This window comes from Leptosomus discolor, chromosome 6, assembly GCF_034619465.1.
Source record: "Leptosomus discolor isolate bLepDis1 chromosome 6, bLepDis1.hap2, whole genome shotgun sequence".
Taxonomy (NCBI): domain Eukaryota; kingdom Metazoa; phylum Chordata; class Aves; order Leptosomiformes; family Leptosomidae; genus Leptosomus; species Leptosomus discolor.
The window spans coordinates 32,400,612-32,416,458 of NC_141396.1; positions in this window are offsets into that span (position 1 = coordinate 32,400,612).

Sequence of the window (15,847 nt, forward strand, 5' to 3'; positions counted from 1 at the left end):
CATTTAAGGTTAACAGGAGTACACAGGATGAGACAGCAAAGATTTGTAGCAAACTAGATGAGTTTCCAACTTACTCTCTTCAGATCTTACCAAAAAAAAAAAAAAAAAAAAAATGGATTTGAGTGGTTGATAAAAGGTTCAGAATTAATTTGAATTTTATCCCAATCTGTTCCTCTGTGCCAAATGCTATAGTTTGTATGTAAATCAAAACAGATGGACACAACTAGTGAATATGAATCCTCTGGCACATGAAGCCTTACCCATTTCAACACAATCATAACCCAACGCACACACATCACTGACCTCTCAGTGATTCATCACCTTTATTATGAACAAAATATTAGTTTTTGAAAAGAGTTAGGAAGCTGGAAGAAGAGGAACCAACAAAATTGATGCTATGGTTGACTAGCTGCTAAAAGGTGTTTTGGAAAACTTGGAAGAAAAAATGTACCATTTATGTAGGTGAGTATAAATAAGAGTTAAAAAAACCCCACCACAGTGCACACTATGCTCCTGGTGACTGCTTAAAGACTGGTGCTTTACTTTGTTAAGCTCTGCTTCTTGGAGCAAGTGTATGTATGTAACTTGGCAGTTGCTAAGGTAACAATCATTTGGGGGAAACAGCAGAGTAAAATAAGGCTTACAAAACCTACACAAAATTGATACTAAATGGCAATGGGTTCCCTAGGCTTACAGTTCCCTATATGTTCATGAATATACAGAGCTAACACAAATGTTTCCATTTCCCAGGACTTGCCTAATCATGTTTCTGTTTTGAAGGCGAGTGGCAGCGCCACTTGTATTTGTTCACAAAAGAAAAATACAGGTTAAAAAACTCATCTAAACCCATCACCAGTTAGTGTTTTAACACACAAAATACTTACATCCACCCTTGCCACTGTTTCTTCCTCAAAGGGACATCCCCCAGCACAGCTTTAGGGGCTGCTGAGGGACCTGCGACCTGCTGTTCCCACCCTTGAGCCTGTCCATGCTCTCGGGCACAGAATGTACTAAGAGGCATGACAGTTGTCTCTTCCTCCCCCAGTTCTTTTCATCATACCCAACACATAGCACTGTCATAACTACCTTGGATTTTCTTATGCTGTTTTATTTTTTTAACCCCGTCAATTTCCATAGCAGTCTGAGCCCCAGACAATTTGAGTGTAAGTGGATACTAGCAGGCATGATATTTGCGATAAGGCACCTGGGTTCATACTGCACCCCACATTGCCTTCCAAGCTTTAGCTTTACGAAAAAAATATAGGCTGGTTTAACTGATGAAGATATTTTGATGCTGTTTTAGTTAGCAATAGGCTATATAAAGATACTTCTTTTATTTTAAGTAAAAATTTAAGTATTTTAACAAAACAGAATTGAAAACTGAAGAAAGTCACGCATGTGACTTTCTTGTTTAGGGGCTTGTCATCTTCCCTCTGTGAGCCTTCTGACTCTTCCTGTATAGCAAGTCCTACCAGCCTTGGAGGATGCTTCACCTGATGTCAGGAAATCATTCATTCATCTAGGAAATTTTTTATATAAAGTATCTGCATCATTTTTTTAGTACATGTGAGACATGCAGTGTTCTTAGATGACAATGACTGAGAACTGAACATCTTTATTAAATCTATGAGTAAAACTGGAAATGTTTTTTTTTTTTTTTTTTTTTAAAAAGGGAGGAAAAGGAAGTCTCCTCTGAGGGACTTGCTAACACTTTCTAACAGGCAACAACTCATCACAGTCAAAGCATTTCGGGTGACGTTTTAGCAATGACTTCTTAAAGGCTCACTCATCATTTTCTGATAGGAAGGCAGAAAACAAGGGTGGTCACGGCCACATAACAAACCCAAATTAGATAGAAGCACAGACGTTGGCACTATACAAAACAAGAAAAAGACAAAGCACTCCAAAACTGAACAAAACTCTATTCACCCTATAAAAGTAAACATGTACAAAGCCCCAAATTCCTCTAACAAGAGTTACTTAATCACTCAGTTTTGCACCAATAATCAAGGAAGAGACAGGAATAAAAAGCAGGGTGACTCCTCTAGCAAAGACTTACCACCCAGAAAAGGAATCCAAGGTTTCCAAAGTGCTGAGACAACTCAACAATATGCCTCAAGGTAGGCATGATAAATTCAAGTCACAATGCACTGAATACTCTCAGCAGCCCTCAGACTTAAAGCTGAAATCTGGTCATCATTTTCACACTGGTGAAAGATCACTTACATGTATATGTTTCTTTTTTAAGAAAAACAGAAGGAAAACACAAGTCTTCAGGCTAAACACTCCCCAGATGTAAGATTGTACTTGTCCATAATAACAAGGATTACATTAGTTCAGATATATTTTGTAAATGCCTTTGAATCTGTTTGTCTACCTGGAGGGTAGACAAAAAAAAAAAAAAGAACATGGCAACTTTCAGCACAGAAAGATGTCCACAGCTAAATAAAGCCTCTCTGAATCCAGCTTGTACCCTGAATATCCCAGGGGAATCAAGTTGTGTCTAGTGTTGTCTATCTTGATTCCCTGACTGTGACTCTCAAATAGTGATTTCTAAAATGTTAGTCCTGCTGACAGGCTCTGGCTAAGGCTCCCAGGGAGCTGAGCGAGCAGCTCCACTCTGTTTTCAGCAAAGAGTTGTGCCCTGTGGCATGTGCCCAGTGCATGTGGGGAGATCACAGGGAGGGGGGGGGGGGGGGAAGGGGGCACCCTCTCTGTCCAAGGAAGGAGACAGCAAAACTCCACTTTCTTTAGTGTTTCCTCTCTCTGGCAATCAGAGCAGCAGTGATGTGGTTTCTGGAGAGAGAGGCATTAACAGTCCCAGCTAGCAGACACCCAGCAAGTTGCCAGAGGGAAGACGTAGTTTGGAGATGCAGCTGGGAAAGATCCCTCCTGCTCTTTTTGTCCAAGTTCATGTTCTTTATCCTCACAGACTAGAAAGGTTTGGCTTCTGCTTGTGTTGACATGAATGTGAATGTGTTGTGGTCTAAGCCCACCCAGCTAGCAACAAAGCACCAACGGCCACTCGCTCACTCCTACCCCCACCTCGGTGCGATGGGCAGGAGAACATACAATCAAAAGGCTCAAGACAAAGGACAGGGAGGGATCACTCACCAATTATGGTCACACCACCACCACCAAGAAAAATAAGAAATACAACCAGGTCTTAAAAACACCTTCACCTCACCTCTCCCTTCTTCCCAGGCTCAGCTCTGCTCCCGATTTCTCTACCTCCTACCCTGCCAGCAGCACAGAGGGGCAGGGAATAGGGGTTGCAGTCAGTTTGTCACCAGTTGTCTCTGCCACTTCTTTCTCTTCAGGGAGAGGTGTCCTCACAGTCCTCCCCTGCCCCAGCATGGGTACCTCCCAGGGCTGCCACCCTCCCAGGGGACCGGGTCCCCTGCTCCGGCCTGGGGTCCTCCGCGGGCTGCAGGCCAACCTCTGGGCCACCGCTGATCTCCATCGGCTGCAGGGGCTCAGCCTGTCATCCCACCATGGGCCCCAGGGGAATCTCTGCTCTAGCACATCTCCCCCTCTCCTTCCTCACTGACCCGGGTGTCTGCATGGTTGTCTCTCCCACATCCCCCTCCTCTCCTCACCTCCCAAACAAAGACTTCTAAGCAAAAACTCACAAACAAAGAACTTGCCCAACAAGTTTTTCCCCCTCTTAAATAAAGTTATTCATAGAGGCGCTGATCGGCCTGGCCTTGGCCAGAGCTCGGACTAAAACTGGAGCCAGGGAGTCTTCTAGAAGCTTCTTATAGGAGCCACTTCTGTAGCCCCCTCCCCCACTACCAAAACCCTACCAGACACAAACCCAACACCATGGGGTATCTGCATCATGAAAATATGAGGACCATCCACACAAAAAAAGCTTTCTTCTTAAATTGGCTTTTCCTCTGCTGAGAGCATTTTTTGTCTTTACTAGGTAGTGTGCTCTGTGGCCTCTGCCAAGCTTTTCCTGTTAAGGAGAGAAAGTCTAGGGTACTGCATGAAATGATTTCACACTTCACAGTGGCTCTCTCTCCCTGGGAATTTACAGCTGCTCCTCATGACAGGCACCAGACAAAATAGTGCATGTGTGTGTGTGTGTGCACGGGGCAAAATATTCCACTCTGTGGTACATTGATGAGTTTATAACTGGATGGTGAATCTCAGAGCAGACAAAAGCTGCCATTCATTTCTCCTATTTTGTCTACAATTTTTTTCATTACTTTCTAACACCATTCCTGTCTATGAAAAGAAAAATTATGGGGACTATTCAAGTACTTTCTTATCATCAGCAGAAGGGGAAACCTAGGACACAAGGCAGTGCTCCAGAAGGATTTTCCTGTATGAATTAATTTGTGCAAAAGAAGAAAAAACGCCTAGTTAAAAGTGATACTTAACAAAGTGAGCTGACACCAAAATATGCAACATAGATCGACCAACTTAATAGCTTGAGAAAACTGACAGACAGACATTGCGACAAGCCTGGGAAACAATCCTCACGATACTTTCTTGTCTTGGTCCAGGGTATGCCCAGGCCTCTTAATGATCTCTGAGTCACCATACTCAAATCCAAGTACCTCATTATAACATCACCTGAAGAAGGCCAGTGTATCCAAAATCATCTTCAGATGTGAATTTCTTTAAGCTAAATCAATGTGTTTCCATGAAGCATGTCCTAGGAGTCTCAGATAGGTCTTCCAAAACTTGCCGACCTCAGACAGTTTTTTCAAACCTAGAGCTACTATTTTGAAATAGCTTTGACATGACAATAGAGAGTGGAAAAATATTCTTATTGCATGAGAGTGATTTTCATTGTAATCTAAATATGTTCTAAATTTTATTTTTAGGACAAATGGAGGAGTAGCAAGAAGAAAGAGCCACACAGTACAACAGTAATTTAGTATAATTTACATAACTATGAAAACTTTTCCTGATGTTTTACAGTGGCATCTTCCAAAAGACATCTACTAGCTGTATTCTGATTTACTTGAAATCCCTCTGTTGACTTAAATGGAATTTTTCTTCCAGACAAGCAGAAATATGTGTCCTTCTGAAGGAGAAGATACATTTGTCTCTTAGCCAGGAATAAGCAACATGAATGCTTGCACATCCAGAGAGTCAGAGGAAGCAAATGGTTAGCTGTAGTGAAGGTCAGGGTTGCTGGGGATCCTTTTAGCAGAACTGTTTTTTACACCAACATTTGTGAGCTCATCCTCTATTTGATACCTCTAGTAGGGATGTAAGGTGTGGAAGGAAATGAACCCTGTGCTAAATTGGACCTGAACCTGTGGCAAGCACGCCTGGCCCTCCTGAAATGATTGAATTCACTAATAGGATCCTTCTCTGTGAGGAAGGAGCTAAATATCCAGACCATTTATCACAATCAGATTATTAAACATTTAAAAGTGACTTTAAAGGGGATGATACTCAGACTAATGCACATACCAGAACTGGCAGCCCAAAAGCATATTAGCAGTCCAAATTGCTAGGCCCTGAATCTGGAGGTGCTAATCACGGTATGCTGGGCTGTGTGTCTGGTGGAAATGAACATCATTTGCCTAAGGCCTTGGTGCTGTAGTTTGACTGTTCAACACTACAGTGAAAGCAGTCAAACAGAAAAAAGAAAACCAATATTCAGGAGGGCTCTGCAAAAATCTCAGATCATTGACACAATCACTTTGTTGTGGTATCATCCTTATTTTTAGCATATTTTGATAGAAGAAGCTTTTTCTTTTTGTCTCAGCCTGATGACAGTTAGTTAAATAAACATTTCTCTGGATCCTAATGCATATTTTATGTGATGAAGTGGTTCAAAGAAAAAACCTGTTCGAACTGCGGTGGGTAGATGGGTGTGGGGGGTGGAAGCCCTTACATAAATAATCACATCATTTTGTAAATCATCACTTAGCATTTTTCACCATCTCCTCACCTCTCTTTGTTATTCCTTCTCTAGAAGTCCATTCTGTTTGCTTTGTTAAATTGACATGCAAACAAATTGATCTGTCTGATACTCCGAGCTGCTAAGCCCTGTGCATCTGTGTTCCTAAAAGCCAAGTTAAAAAAAAAAAGAGAGAAGAAATTCCTTCTGGAGTGAATGGAGAAGATATGTTCCTTTTTTTTTCTGGCAATTCAGTTAACCCCTGAAAGGCCATTCATTAGGTTCTGATTTTGGATTTTGGAAAAGAATGGCTACTGACTGGAAGCACCAAAGCCATACGATCACTTATGCGCCTTGACTTCAAAAGGGAAATCAAACATATCCTTATAAATAAATACAAGAAGACAAATTCATTGCATTTCTAAGGATAACCACCTGCATATTCCGTGGGACTCTGCTGGGTAACTTAAAGGACAACGGGAGGATGAAGGAGAACTGCACCCTTTCTCACCCCTTCATGACTTGAACCCTAAAGAAGGGAGTGAATGTGACAGCCCGAGCAGCAGGAACAAGAAGGAAGAGGTTTTTTAAAATTGTCTTCCCATTTGCTTATCTTCATGGAGGACCTAACTGACTACCTCTAACCCTATGGCTACTACATAGAAAAAGCAGGAAAGAAAATGTTGTTCCAAGTAATGACACAATTGCAGTTATGTCACTTTTATACTACATCCCAGAGAAACAAAGAACATGTGGCTGTCCACAAAGAACACAGCAGGGATTTTCTGACTAGGATAGCAGCTAGTGAGGGTGGATTACTCTTCCCTGGACACCAGTGGCTTTTCTCCTGTGCAGAAAATTTTGATTCCTGTTCTATCACCACAAATAATTTTTATTGTCTGTTAATTATCAATACAATGGCAGGTAGTAGAGGAAGATTTGTGTGAAAGAAATGGCAAAAATGCAATGGATTTCAACGATGAGGTAAATGATTCTGTAAAAGACTCAGTTTTTAAGCATAGGATAAGCCTCAGTCAGTTTGTTCTGCAAAATTTAGGCCACCAAACTTCACACAGTGACTTCTGTAATGAGCCTAATAACTTAAACTAAAGAATCTGTTTTAGAGAAAGTCCAATCTTATAGCTGAGAGAAAATTTACTGCACCACTTGGAAAGTTCTGCAATAACAATTATCCTCATTATAAAAATGTGTTCCTCCTCATTATTTTAAGTGCTGTTGTTGAAAGCTTAATAGTTCACACTCATTTATATGGGAAAAAATAAACAGTTTATGATGAAATATGGAACTGTTGTATAATGTTCTCAAAACTTAGTTCAGTTTTAATGAGGCTTCAGAAAAAAGTAAGATATATTTTCATTTTTGTTCTGGCTAGGTGCTGAAATGCAGCTGTAAGGGCCGTTCTAACCCAAGCAGATAGGCACAGCTGAACTCTCACAAAAAACCCTGCCCTCTCAGGAGGCGATGATCAAATTTTCATTAAGACCTTTGAATCTTTCTGTTGAAATCCTCAGGCTATAGGCAGTTCCAAAACAACCTACTTTTAAACCAAGGTATTTAACCTTGGGGGGCTTACTTGATATGAAACACAGCTGCTTTTCATTTTTTAAGTTGATCAAGAGCTATGCATTTGAAACCCACCTTGGGCTTTTGAGTCCACATACAGAAGCACTTGGAAGTGCAAGTATAGCTCCATATTCTTTTCCTACAGGATCGTGGCAGGAAAGGTTTATAACATTCAGGACAATGCCTAAATTTTCACACAATTTCCATTCAGTTTTCACATGAGCCTTTGTAAACTGCCAATATTTACATGGAGAAAACAATTTCCCACAATGCCAAAAATGAAAATGGAACTGTAACTTACAGTTGAAACACAAGAAAATGGTTCTCATGACATAGGATTAAAAAAAAAAAAAAAAAAAAAAAAGAAGAAGAAATTGAGGTTAAGCCAGTATTTTGTTTCAGTGCTTCACTTCACATAAATAAATCTGTGCCAGAGGAATAAGATAGCTTAGTATCACTGGAAGCTGAACAGATGCTCATTTCTTTATGATTCTTAGCCCATTTCTATGGCACCTAGATTCCAAATTAATACTAAAAGCTGGAACTGATAGTTCCTCCTTGCCACTTTCAATTGCACCATAAACAAAATCTGCTTTGACCATCATGATCCCCATATACTACCAGTAAAAATAAACAAACCAAAGCATACCTGTTCTTCTTACACTGAAGGAGAACAAGAGGGACTCTCAAGAGATGGATCTTCCTTTTGTCTGTACCTACATATATATATGTACACACACACGCACACACACACTACTATGCCAGCCCTCGTAGATTTTCTGCTATCCTGAGTCTTCACTGAAGGCCACACCAGCTCAAAGAAACAGACATACTTCCATTGCACATGCGACATGCAGATTTGTTAATCACATAATCCATCTAAGCAGCAAGATGGAAAGATGTAACAAGTTCTAGCCATACCTATGTTATTCCCCTAGGGAGAATCCTTTCTTCAATTATATTATCCACTTCCCAAAGCTGCTTTGTAGTTGAAGTAAAGTTTCTTTGATTAATACGTGAAAACATATTCTTCCAGTTTCCTTAGATCATTAGTAATTGCTACTTTGTAGCATATACTTCCAACTGAGATTTTCACAGGGACATTTAAACTTCAGCATCATCCCCTCTGTTCTAAGCTGCTGAAATAACCATCTATTCAATATCTGCAGTATAAAGAAAATGCCACAAATACTTTGGAACTCTTAGCAGAGCAGGGCACTAGCTTATAGATCCATTTTTATGCTCCCGGATTTTTTCAAACAGTCCCTTGTAGTCCTGGGAAGAAAAGTGGGACAGATGTTTAAGAGTAGCAGAGAATCTGCAAATCCTAGAATTTATATTTTTAAAACAAGCGCGTCATACGTGTAAGATTTATTCTGAATGATTGCAGCTGATCTTGGGTACCTTTTCAGTACAACCTCCCCATAATGTGAAATACTGATCAGGGTAAATCAAGAGCCAACATTTACTCAGGTTTCAAACTGAAAAGGACAAAGCGTCAAATTGCCTTTGAGCAGGTAGCGACTTGTGGCACATAGCAGTGCTGCCCTGACCATTACAAGGACTAAAAAACCAACCAAACCTAAACCCAGAAATGTTGGTATCAAATTTACCTTTGATACCATTTGCACCAATATTTTTCCTCATTTCATTTGCCATGTAAAGTGCAATCAAGCAGTGAGCTTGCAAAAGACTGAGTTGTCATCAAAAAACATGGATATCATTCATGATTTTCCTTTTTTCCCTGTTCTGGGACATGAAGATTCCTCCTGGGATTCCTTTTCCTCCAAAAATGCTGAATCAAGAAATCAAATCATACTCAGGATTAATTCCTCATAGACAGAGGTGAAAACTATATGATTCAAATTGAATTCTAGTGCATAATGTGTCAGTCATATAAGATGGACAAACAGAGACAGTTTTTATTAGTGGAAACTGAGGCTCTGTTTTAAAAATTCTGCTTCAGCATTTGAGGACCCATAGTGTTTCTTATTTGAAGACAGCAACTTACTTGCAGAACAATCTTTAAGTTCTGAAGATTTCCTTAAAGCATTTGATGTAAGTTATACCTCAACAAAGGTCAGCTCTTGCTTTAAGACTATTGAGAAGGTTAATTTGACCAGATGAATTCAGACTTCACTCTGAAACTCAGTTGACATTTTTAGATGAAAAGTGAGTGATGGTAGTAGGGGACAAAATCCGTCTAAGCTGCTTCTGTTCAGTGACGGGAATCAGAAAATTATCATACAGAAGAGTCAACATTAAACCCCCAAACTTCTCAATTATTATTTCCATATGGAAGTTGGCTTCTAGAGCTTAACAGCTTCAAAGAATTTTTTCACACTGTAGCAATAGTAATTTACATATTTCTGCCAAGTCCATCATCTTGGCACCTCACAAAAGTTAATTTTTGATGTTATGCTCCCTACCCTGCTGTAGCTTCGGCAGTCGGTCAGGAGCAAGAGGGAAGGATGGGATAGGAGAGTGTGTCTTTCAGACTAAAGCAGGAACCCAGCTAACTGCGGAACAGAGCTGCTGGGCTCCAGTGCAACGAACGGGACTCGAAGAGTGGGTAATGGTCCTTGCTCACCACACCGACAGTTTCAAATAAATGGCAGAGAAACAAGGATCTACAGTTTTAAGGACTGCAGTTAGAGCAGAAAACAAATGTTGTAAAGAATCTGTATTTGGAGGAAACAAGAGGCATATATATCTGTGTGTACACATGCACACATATATATGTATAACACACCCATGCATATATACATGTAGAGGATGTAGAGGAACTCAACACAAAATTCCTGATAAATGCTTGCTTTGTTACAAGACAAATATGAATGTTTAAGTTGCCATTTTCAGCTACAGCGCACAATCCACTTTTGTAGTGCTGAGTAATTTTTAAGTAGGCACACTGCCACTTTAGCAGATGAGTAAGAGTGTAGCCATGCGAGTGAACCATTCTGTCCCTGAAGTTTGAGACTCCCTTGCAAGCTCCCCATCCCAAAATGCTTGAGCAGCATTTGTTGTTTCGCTTCTGTGGCTAGCGGGGCTATGTCACTGCCTGAATTTGGAGAGTGGGTTAACTTTTTAAAATCCCCAATCAGCAGAATAAAATATCTATTCTGGGAAGCAAATCCACAAGGGTTTGGAGTTTCTGTGAGGGTAAAACAGGAGAATAAGCTACACGCAGTGTTATAAGTGCCCCTCGATCTGCCAGCAGGGCTCACACCTTTGTTAGGAAGCATCAGGAATTTTGGAGTTAGGGAAAGGGGCACAGCACCAGACTGACACAACGGCTGCTTCTCCAGCCACACTCGGGACTCAGCTGAGGTGTCCCAAAGCTTCTGGGGTATCACCCAGGACTTGGCAACCTCTTGAATGGCGGGGTGAGAACAGGAGTTTGCTATCCTTGCCTTGAGCTGGACAGGACTCTGCTCCGCCAGCATGACCTCTATCAGTGTGTCTCTGGTCACATTTATCCACAGGAAGCTCCTGAAGATTTCTTTGGCTTTTTCTTCAGAGAAGCGGTATGACTTTTCACTATATACAATTTTCTCAACACTGCCTTACTATGAGACAGAGTTTTCGTAGGTTCTGCTTCATGTAGAAACAAGACACAAAACATGTCTTTGAATTTATTATTACTTAATTTTTCCAAATAGCCAAAAGCAGTACCAATAACTGCAGGTGCAAAGACTGAAATTCTACAGATCACATAACTGCAACAGGGTGGTTTTTTTTTCCTTCCTGATAATGCTATATCAAAGCACAATAGTTAAAGAATGTTATACATTACTCCCACTGCTTTCACTTCTATTTAGGGCATAGTTTTCTATTGGGGAATTCCTTGCCTGCAATAGGGTAACAAAGCCACAGGTAAGCTGTTTGAGCTGGAAACCAGTTGTATTTCCTAAGGTGCTGATGCATATAGCTTTGGAAGTGTTTACCTTAACAAGAGTCAAAATAGTCAGAACAGTGCATGCACTCCACAAATAAAGCAATTTCATTAATACTGATTTAACATTGAATGTCCCTTGCAAAATATGGTCATGTAACACTTTTACTGTCAAAGATGCATATGCTGTAAAATTTTTATAAACATGTGTTTGCATGCCTGTACATTCAGATATACATAAAAATACATGTACATACATTTGTAGTCTTATATTAATATGTCAATAAATTTAGAAGCATGATTTGGATCTGGATATGTCCTAATTTACCTATAAGTGGGCTAGTTGGACAACAGCAGCTAACAATTTTCCTTCAATCATGACTATAATTAAGTAGGAAGAAGACTGAAGTGTATGAAAGTTCATGCTAGAAGACAGACTTGATGTCAGACTTCATAAGTAATAAGATGTGGAAGATGTCAAATTATTGCTGAGGGAGAAAATGTCAAGGATGCACTTAAAATTAGACTTCTCATGTTTCCAGTGAACAAAAGGATGCAGAAGAAAGATTATGACCAATATCCAGACGCTGGCCTTCAGGACAGAGTGATGTTTCAAGTGCACAGTTTGTTTCACTACTTCACTGACACTTAGAAAATATTTCAGTTCTGTGTCTTTTCCTAGCTATTTCCACAAAGAATTCAGCTTCTTTATTAGGGTTAAACCTGGAAAGGATATACCTTCCTCAAAATGAAAGGAGCCAGTGGAACCATACCCTTTTATTCCAGCTGAGGATTTGTCCCTCTTTTGGGTTTTTTTGGTAGTTGTTTGTTTTAGTTTTTGTTTTTTAAAAACATTTTGGAAAAACTTTTGAATATGAAAGTGCATCATTTACTAAACTAATATATTCTGAAGTTACATACCATGCTAAGAAACATTTAACGGCTCAAAGGACAGGCATGCCCCAGTTTAAGGACGTCTTCAGTAAGATAGGGCATCCTGCAGTCAACCCCCTCAATCCTCAGTGATCAAAGTACTTTAAAGTGAGGAGGCAGCTTTTATCAGTAAATGCTTGGTTTTAAATCATAACAGCTATTCAGGTTTCCTTGTCCTTGTTTGTAAATTGCCTACTTTTTTTCCCCAAATATTCCAGACATCTACCAAGGGAAAAACTCTAAAACTTTATGGTGCATCTGAGTGGGTGATTAATCAATCTTTGAACTTACAACTTGAGAGCTGCTCAGCCATGGAAGCTATCTGTTAGGAAACATTAAAAGCATGCAGCTACCCATCATTCAATACACATTTCTTCTCTCCCCTCTCTCCAGTCCCTGCTAGAACTGTTGCCACATTGCTAGTAAATTTTTTACATAAAATAATGCTATTTTATGCTTTAGAGCTATATTATCTATTGAACAGTCTTTAAAAACCTCCATGGGCACTTGATTTCAAAATGGGGATTCTTCACCTTTCTTACAATTCTGTATCTAGCTGAATTTCTGAAGTGGAAGTCAGAGTTTTCTGACAAAGGCTAATATCAGTAAACAGAGAACCAGGATTTCCCTGAGCTGCAGAGGGACAGTCACTATATATTTTACTCTGCCTCGTCAAGTATATAATACGTTTGCGTAGCTGTTACTGCACACTTTTTCTGTAGAGTAAAAGAGGAAGAAGGACCTCAGTGAGGTCCCAAGAATCCCACAACAGCTGAGATTCAGATGTTTTACATGTTGAAAGCTCTGCACATGTACTGTTTATACCCTGAATTTCAAGAACCACAACCCACCTGTTTTAAAATTACACTCAACTTTTTAATTTTGTGATGGTTACTCTTCTTACAACTAGATCTATCAGCACTGTATCTGAACATAAGCGGTGACACTGGATATATGTAACACTAACTCCTGTCTGAACATTGAGTAATTTGGAATTCTATTTTGGGAGGATTTATAACAGAAAGAACAGAAAGAATAACTGGTTTAGAGAAAGGGCTATATAATAAGGAGTAAGGCACTCCTAACTATGTTTTGGAAGTCAGATGTGCCTTTGTTGCCACTGAGTCTTCAATATCCTGAGAGAGAAAAACCTCAGAATGCTTGTGTAATCTCAGAATATTCCATTTTAGACAAGAGTAACATCAGTTGGGCATTAAATATTAATAAATCTGCATTGAAATGGCTGGCATTTACACTTAAAATCCGTGTTTTATTATGATTTCAGTATTCTATAATAATTTTCTTAATGTAGATTTCAGTGTTTCAAACTTCAGTGCAGCCTCATCTGTTTTTCATTTAGGATAAAACAGTTTATAACTACATATTCTTCTTCCCTAAGTAATAAAATTTGAAAAACATATTTATCATTAGCTTAAAATATTATTTCATTTTTTACATCAACTCAAGATTGAATTATGTCTATTAATATAAATTTTCCTAGAGAAAGCAGGTGTACTTGTGTGATACTCAGCAGGAAGTAATTTGTTTTTTACTAGAAGAATGCCTGGCTAATGGGGGGTCACTTTTAATTTTAAATGTATTTTATCACTAATTGCCTTTCCAAAGATATAGAAAAGTAAAAAAAACCCACCTGGTAACATGCTAAAAATTACATATATCATGCAATTTTTTCCCTAGCATAAAACCAGAAAATTCAAAACAAGAATCCACAAAGAAAATTAACTTTGTGCCAGATCCCTTGGTGAAGCCTCTTTTTTCAGAATAGCAATTCAGCTGTTGCTTACCTTTAGCACTGGGTAAAACCTCACTGCAGTCAGTGCTAAATACCTGTTTGTTAGACACTTTGCTGTATTAGAATGGGTTTAATGTGCTGATGAACTGGTGCTTAAAGCTCTGACCAGCCATGACTTGCTACTTAGGAGCCTTCATTGAAGCAAGTTTTGCGCTGCTATATAAAATCATCAAGAAGCCTATGTGTGGAGCTGCTGCATGGTGGAAAGCATGAAGGAGGGCAGCAGGGAGCAGAGGAACTACTGCAGCATTAGAAGGGTGGAAACATTCGTACCATAAAACTGCGGGTATAAAACAGAGACAATTTACTGAGAGATAAGAGGGCAGTCTCCCCACTCCTGCAGCCGCTATGTATCAGATGTAACTAGCAGGAGCAAGAAAAGTCTTGCTGCTGCTGCCTGGGAGATATGCCTTCTCTAGATGTAGCTGAACTGTCTCTGACCTTTCTTTAGGCTTTTAGGTGGCAAGTTGAGCAAGTAATGTTTTCCAGCCTATGCTTTGATTTTTACCTATGGTCAGATGATTTTGGTTAGATCAGACTAAGTCATCTTACTTCAGTCTTCAACTTACACCGTGTGAAAAATACATCATCATCTGAAGTACACATCACATACATACAAAAGCTGAAGGAAATTCAGGTTCAGAAGAAGAAGCAATGATATAAGTGCTGTTTAGCTGGACATCTATGTGTCATCAGTAAAACTGCACATCATAAGCTATAGGCTTACTTTGTCTTGCTTTAACATCAGTGCTTGTAAGTCTATGAACCAGATGCCCTGAGAGACTCAGTCTGATAAGTTTAGTAAAACAAAGTAGGAAGGCTCTTTTTTATTTTCTAGCCTTCTGAATTAGATTTATTTTTCAATAGTTTGGACCAAAAAGCCTTAAAATGTACATATTCCCACCAACACACATAATTTGACTCTTTTTATCTTTATTGGAACTGGATGCTTGCATCCTATTTATAACTTCTGAGTTATTACTCTTTTATTATCGCTTTATCTTACTGTAGTCAAGTCTTTGCTGCTTTGGAATATATGACTGACCTGTGTAAGGTTTTTTCCTTTCCCTGGAATTATTGGCTTCATTTATCCCTGTCATGTCCACTACCTCTCCTATTATGAGGTCTGACATTAAGAGATTGGGGTAAGTGAAAAATATAGCAGGAAAACAAAAAGAAAGAAAGAAAGAAAAAACCCCTGCTTTCACTGTAGTTTTACTTAGAGTTTTCACCGTAAGGTGAAAACTAGATACTTCTAAGAATAACTGGCAACCCTTGTGCTGTGAGTGTTACATTTTCTTGCTTATCTTTGGATTGTCAGGAACTGTGGCTGTTTTCCTCTTAGATTCCTGTGGCTTTAAGGCACCTAATCCACACTAAGATGATGAGACACTAAGCCATGGAGATACACCAAAAGCCAATGAGCAGCTTTGACTATTTGACCTTCTTACGATCTTGCAGACCACTGAGTACTTTTTCCTTAATCATTACAGATACTTTCTTACTAACAGTCTCCTTAACTTTCCATGTTTCATATGCTCGTAGTGCTATAGATTTTAAAGAAATCAGAAGATCCCATGATTTACTGATGAAATTATTTATGTGTCAAAGATGCCAGCCAAACTGCTGGAGGGGAACCACTCAATCCTATGAGCTTTACTGGAGTGCCTTGTAGGGATTAATTTCACGAGAAAAAGATTACAGCAGCTGTTAGCATTGCTTTCTGACAACAAACCCTTTTGCTTTTAACATT